Below are 7,176 nucleotides of genomic sequence, written 5' to 3' on the forward strand. Positions count from 1 at the left end.
CAAACCAGCCCCTTCTCAACAAAATTGGAATCATGGCGGCGGCCATGCGGCGGCCCTATGTTTATGTGGCGGCATCTAGGTAATATACACAACAGTATATCAAATAAATACGTTTTTAAAGTAACTATCAAGGTGAAAAACAAAATTAAACAAATAAAAAATAAAACCTAAATCACGAAGTCTGAAAACTCGAACGAAAAACAAAACAAAAACTTGATCATATGGTCAAAATCGCTACCTGCCGCAGCTGCGACAATAAAGAAGTGTTCGCTCATTTTTGATTGACGATGATGATGCGTAAAAGTCGCAAAAGTACCCAATGACATTTCAAGTTTACCATGTTTTCTGCTTACGCTGCTAGCGATATCAATATCTTGAAAAGAGCCTAACATAAAATAGCAAGGAAAGTAGCAGATAGTTGTCCACAGAGATTTGGTTGACACGTGGGCATGAATTGAAAATAGATAAGATCAGTTTTGCTGATAAATGGATGGATTTTCTCTTTTTTTGGAAGACAGTGCTAAAGTTAGTGTCACCTATTTTGTATGCTTTCTCAGGCTTTTGATATTGCAGCATCTATGGAGTGAATTTAACAGCAAGGTCAATCCCAGACAGATTCATCAATTCCCATAAGTTGAAGTCAAGCTTTTTTTTCTGCTGGTAAGTGCTGGGAAGTATAGAGTATGTGGCAAATACTTCCTTCAAGTATGCATTAGAGTCACCAATTATGAATGATAATGTTCACACACATCAGTTTGCAAGATAACTTTACTCATAGAATGTAGTTAATATAATCATGTAAACTTTTTATAGGTGTGTAATCATGACCTAATTGACTGAGGTGCTTGCTGTTACTGTTAAAATTTGTGCCATAGGTGCTTGAAATGATTATATTCATTGAAAAGAAGGGAGTCATGATCGCCATGTTAATATTCATGCAATTTGAATTGTTTTTAAAATAGTGTAATCAATCATGCTTATTATAGCAATAGACTAAGACAATAACTAGATTGCTATTTTTGCCGGGCCGGGCCGGGCTGGGCTTGGAATATTTGCCAAGAGCGGGCTACGGGCTGGGCCGGGCTCTGAACCCATGGGCCCGGGCCGGGCTGGGCTGGGGATTTTGGGGCCCGTGGCGAACACTGGTCTGCGGTGAGATTCGAACCAGCAGTCATTCGGTCAGAAAGGATGGTAAACTTCTCACTTTTTTCCTTATAGTTCTCGCAGCTGACGTGTTTTGACGACAGATGTCAGCACAGAAGGAAACTAAAGGCGTAGGTGGCGCTGTGTTAAGAGTAGAGCAGTTTGAATTGCTGCGATACCATTTTCGCTTAGGAAAATAGCAATTATTGATAAAAATGAAACATGTATTTTTCAGTAGAAGAAATAATTTTTAATGAAAAAGAGCCTTACTATATGACACGATGTTTATCGATTTTAACAGTTCAAAGCACTTTAAATGGATATCCCTAAGGAGCATCTCTATAATGCCTCAGTGCTTCCGGTCCTTCCTTTCTCGAAAGCACTGCGACGGCTGCCGGCAGCGTGGTTGTTCCTTTGGCGAGTTGGTGTCTGGCGCACAGCGCGAACGTCTCATGGTGAGTTTGTTTTCTGTATGTCTTTGTGTGCACTTAACAGCTTGAAAGTAACCACAGCAAAGGTAATTACCTACTCTGGGAGGTGGCAAAATCTGTGTGCCATTGCCCATTTTTGGGATATAGGTTGCGATTGCCATATGTTTGCCAGTGTTAGCTAAATCTGCTAAAATACCAATTCGTGTGCTTTGAGGATATGGCTCAGAAATTAAGCGTTTCTGCCGTTTCTCTAATATTTGTCTTACTCTCCCTTTCAGAGCAAGAAGCCGTAGAGACGATGCTCTCAATGTTGGACACCGAAGTGAGGCAACTCATCGGGCACAACGCCAAAATGTCCCCGTTGTGTCCTGCTCCTGGGTCACGCGTGTCGCGCCTTGACAGCCGTGACCTTGAACGACCTTGACCGGCCGGGCCGGGCCGAGCGGCCGAGGGTCAGTATCGTCCGAGCGGCGCTGGTGTCAACACAGCTGAGTGCCGCGAGGTGAGGTGAGGCGTGTTCGCCGAGACGGTCCGGCCACAGTGAAATAGTGAAATAGTGGTGTAATCGATAATATGCGTGGCCAGTACGCGAGTGAGATTGACCCTGTGCGCGACACCGATTCAGAGACGCACATAAGTTAACACCGTCGTGTCGGATCGCTCGTACCGGTGCAGTGATGGGAGACAACGAGCAGCTGGAGCGTCTGATGGCGCTCATGGTTCAGCAGTCAGCAGGCTGCCATGCTGGAGTAGCTCCTCCCCAGCCAGATGCAGCTACCAGCTGCGCAAACTGTCTAGAGCGGCCAACCGGCTGTCGTCGCCTCCGCCGCTCCTATGGCTAGACTTCGGTCTCGCATGGACTCCCGTCGGTAGTGTTCACATGCCAGCCCATACATTTTACCTGTATTAACTTTTTAATGTCTGTGCCTGTGTAACTATTGTACGTGCCTGTACTTAACAGTGTTTGAATTGTACATCGTTCGCACAGTCTGTGGACCGTGGGGAGCGCCGCTTGACATGCATTTTTGCACTTACCTGCATTCCGTGTTAAAAGTAAAGTAAAGGGACTGAGCTGTCGTGCACCGGGAGATATTATGGTCTCTTGCTAAACGACTCAGTTGAAACTCAGCACGCCGGTCGGTACTGACTGGGGCGGCAAGCGAAAGGGTTTGGGCAGCTTTTGAAACAAAATGTTCGCATCGAATGACTGCATCGCATGTTCTGTTCCAGAGTGAGTTTTTTGACATCTGACACAATAAATATACATGCCTGTTCTTTACCTTGTTTGTGCATGGAGGGAATGGGAAGGATCGAGAACGCGGATGCTGTGCCATGAAAAGCTGGCGCTCTACAGGGAGGGGAGGGGGGAATGGGTCGTGAGCGCGAATGCCGTGCTAGGAAAGCCGGCGCTCTTAAAAGTTGTAAAGTTCTCGGAGACCATACAGGATCATATTATGAGCGGGAATTGTGTTCGTTTATGATCTCATGACCTGGTAAAGGTTCTCATGGGAGATCATCCCGCAGTATAAGAGTACCTTATCCGGGCAAAGTTCTCGTTCAAGATAGCACACCATTCTCACTCGAGAACGTTACGGGAAAAACCTGAGAACTTTACCAAACTGGAGACCAACAACTGTAAACAAAGTTCTCCTTAATTGAGGCTCTCATACAAGACCAGAACGACCCCTGCATGGTCTCCGAGAACCATGGATAGGCTTGAGTGTTTCTCAGTGTGGGTTTTGGACCCATCCTGCACGTCCAAGACGGCTGATTTCGTCTCCCTGCTGTTAGCGAGGTTGCCGCTGCTAATTTTCTTATGTTGGGGAAGAGGTGGCAACCACTAACCAGAGTGTGCAAGGTTCGGAGAGAAAAAAGTGGATGCGACAACAACTCGAAGCTCATCGCTTCACTGTTCGTCAATTTAGAGTTGCAAAGTTTTCCCAATGGGCTGCTACCGGCACCGCCCCGCCCCACAAACATTTTCTGGGATACCGGCATGCTACCACGCCCCAAGCAAAAAAACCGCCAAATTACCGGCATACTAAAAAACCTGCATTCTTGATTCTGGCTTACCCCTACATGAGATGCCACATTTTGGCAATTTCAGTAACCGCCCCACCCAACAGCCACCCATTGTCCAACTTATTACAATTCAATAGCCTCTTAGTGTCCAAAGTTTGAATCATATGCTGATAATTTTTTGTGCAAAATCAAAAATACCGGCATGCTACCGGCAAGACACAGTGGCGCGGGAACCGGGGGGGCTAGGGGGGGGGGGCTGAGCCCCTCCAACTTTTCGGCTGGGGGGGCTCGTAATGTATTTGAGCCCCCCCCCCCAGCTGGAAGAATCGAAATCGGAAATCTACCAACACAATTTCATAGATTCATACATAGGCGCGGGAACCGGGGGAGAGGGCAGTGAGGGAAGCTTGCCCTCACAACTCTGGGGTCGTGGGGGCAGTGCCTCACAACTTTTCATGAGGCCTTAACCGTTGTGGCAGCTTGTCCTCCCCAACTTAGGGGTTGTGAGTCACAAAGGAAGAAAGCATGTGAGTGAAAAATCTACCTATTTTACTGACTCGGCAACTCATTTGGCAGCTTAAAACCTTTATTCCAGGTTGCCAAAACGGTAGTTTCTTCACTCAGCTGAGACGGAATACCTCACTTTTTTGCAAATATATCTTCTTTTTTTTTTTGTTGAAAAGGCCAAGGTCTGAAAAATAAGTGGCCTAAAACCGATGAGAAAACTAGATTTGGGGGTACCCTAGGTTGATCTCTATGATGGTTCAGCCCCCCCAGTCTGGAAGAAGTTCCCGCGCCACTGGCAAGACATGCCAGATACCACGAAAAAACCTGCGGTAGTGAAAAATTACCGGCATGCCGGTAGTGCGGTAGGGAAATTTTGCAACTCTATTCGTCATCCCGCCCATGTACGCGTGGTCGCGGATCAGGTGCACACTTTACGTCAGCTTCCCTATAGCCTCTCCTCGATGTTTATCGAATGGACGCACATCATCAATTGTGTGCCCCTGTTTTGGAAAGTTGACGAGCGGAGGGGGTCGCATCGACCCCTCCCCCCTGCCAGGCCGTGTTATGAAAAATGCCCAGGGCGAGGGTTAACGCTTGGTGCCTTTTCTGCACTAACTATACTATGAAACGAATCACTGCTCTCTTCTGGGCGTCGCCCATCCTATCCGAAATGGCGAACTATGCTACGAATAGAAGCCCGAATCAATCACAGAAGAGACTTAATTAATGGCCACTTACTTAATTTGCGTAAGTGGACATCCCAATAACACATCATTTAACACACCGCCTTGCAGGCCAAAATTCCAACTCCTTCATTGTTCGGCCCGAAACTTTTTGAACGCCCCTCGTAGTTACGAGCTTCAGTTTTCGGGGTCTGATGCGGTAATGACCTGGCGTTGAACCCTGGGGAATCAGGCTGCATCACCCACTCAAATCAATATACCTATGGCCTATTCTGGAGCACCGCGGCACCTTCCGAAGTTGGTGTAGGGCCTCCAGCGGCTGGTGTGGAGACGGATCGGGGTCTATCAGGGGCGGTCGCGTGGTATGCGGGACTCAGAGGCAGTTATGGACCTCTATAACCAATTGCGTTTTCGAGCCTCTTAAAATCCATTAAGGACCGGAGTCCTAGACACGTGAAACCTCATTGTCAGCTACATGCACCTACTGTGGCTAGAACCTTATTTATGTACTTGCATATGTGCTTATTTAATATTTGCTTATCTGTTTATTTTGATTTTTATCAACTGATAAGTGACAAAAGATTGGTAGGGCTCAGCGAACATTGGTAGGGCCCAAATAAACATTGGTAAGGCTCGGGCCCTACCAGGCCTATACAAAACGACGCCCCTGACTATTGTGAAACTTGGTAGGTAGGTAGGTAGGTAGGTAGGTACCACATAACTTGAAATTACTTGACGTAATGACATGATGTGGAAAGTGAAAATGATACCTAGGTATTGATGGAAATTTATGGACTTTGGTACGCTACAAGAAGATTGAATTGGTCAACCAATTCAAATTCAATCTACTTGTGGAGTAAGTCTATAGTGATAGATTTTCATCAATAGTTACCACTTACCATTGAAGTTACTTGCTATCATGTTGATTTGATACATAAGAACCTCATTCATTTTATTTGTATGACATGTTTGAATGCAATTTTCGCAATAAGTGAAGAAAAATGTTGGTAGTGCTCAACAATACATTGGTAGTGCTCAGCTGAACATTGGTAGTGCTCGGGCACTCCCAGGCCTATACAAAACGACGCCCCTGCTGCATCTGTTCTTTGTGACACCGATCTCGCGAACTTGAACATCAACAGCGCAGAACTGCGGTTTGTAGTACCATGCGAAGCACTCCGTAATGCGTATAACAATACATGTATACGTTTGAGTAAACGATAGAGTATTCACCCGTCAGCTGGCACAGAATGCAGCTCACTCATCTATCTATCTAGTCACTAGAGACCCATTGGGAACATCGTGGGCTTTTACACATGATCACTGTGTCTTCTGTGCCATTACACATGACGCCCTCCCTGGTGGCTCACCTAATTACAGTGGACTCCTCTCGCTCCAGCGCGGCGGGCCGTAAATGAGCGGAGCCAGTCGGCGGCTCTCCGTCTCGGTGTCTGACGAACTGCGCATCGGTCAGTCTGGTCTGGTATTCAATCACAGACCCTGGGTGGCAAGAACGCCGGCCTGGTCACTGGTCACTGGTTAGTCCGGACCACAGGCCCTTTTCGGCCAGACCACAGGTCTTCTTCAGCCAGACCACAGGCCCTGCTGGCCAGAATCGGGTCTGGTCAGCCATACCATCGAACGCAGATCCTGATCATCTAGACCATGATATCTCGCCGATCAGCTGGTATATTCAGGTTCCGAGGACCCCCGTTACTGAGTGCTGAAGGAGTCGCTCTATTTTCGTCCTTCGCCGAAGTAAATATACGTGATCAGGCCGCAGCGCTGCCACGGCCGGCGCTGCGGAGCAGCTGCACGAGCTGTGCCGTCAGCTCATCATCGGTCTCCATTGGGAGGGATTATAGCGGCACTCCCCCGCCGCCGGCTGCCTTCCAAACAGCTTTATCGGCACCACGGCGCACTGGGGAGGCCGCGCCGCGACCGACAGAGGTTTGCGAGCCACCGGACGGTCCGCCGAGTCCGCACCAGCCCGCTCCCAAACCTCCAGCAATCGATACGTCAAGACGCGCCGCGGCGCGAGCCGGCGAGTTGAGCGTGGCGTCCCGGCGGCTGCTGGCGGCTGGCCAGCTGGGATGGATGTCCCGGCGGCGATGGTCGAGGGCGACGGTCGACCGCCGCCGCCCCATTCGTCTGGCTGGGCGGCAGAACACGGGGCAGTGGCCGCCGCTGGCAGCGGGCGCCGGGCCGGCCAGTTCCGGGCGCCAGGGGCGGTGGGGAGGACGCACCGTCCCGCCCCCATCGGGCTGTGATTAGCGGTGCGTGTGAGGGAGAACGGCTGCGCTGGCACTCCGCCGCTGCTGTCCCTGTATCGCAGGCGGTCACTGCCGGCCTTATCGGCTGCTAATTAGAACCATTTGGCGCCTGAATGG

The 7,176-nt window shown here is 49.0% G+C and overlaps 1 long non-coding RNA gene across 1 annotated transcript; it reads left to right on the forward strand.

Annotated features, from left to right (window-relative positions):
- The first annotated feature begins 1,151 nt into the window (after positions 1-1,151).
- LOC122373760 lies at positions 1,152-2,851 on the forward strand. The gene is made up of 2 exons (XR_006255101.1): positions 1,152-1,598; positions 1,853-2,851. It is a non-coding gene; the product is annotated as an uncharacterized LOC122373760 (long non-coding RNA).
- Positions 2,852-7,176: the final 4,325 nt, after the last annotated feature.

Source organism: Amphibalanus amphitrite, unplaced genomic scaffold (assembly GCF_019059575.1).
Source record: "Amphibalanus amphitrite isolate SeventyFive unplaced genomic scaffold, NRLGWU_Aamphi_draft 001547F_arrow, whole genome shotgun sequence".
Lineage (NCBI taxonomy): Eukaryota > Metazoa > Arthropoda > Thecostraca > Balanomorpha > Balanidae > Amphibalanus > Amphibalanus amphitrite.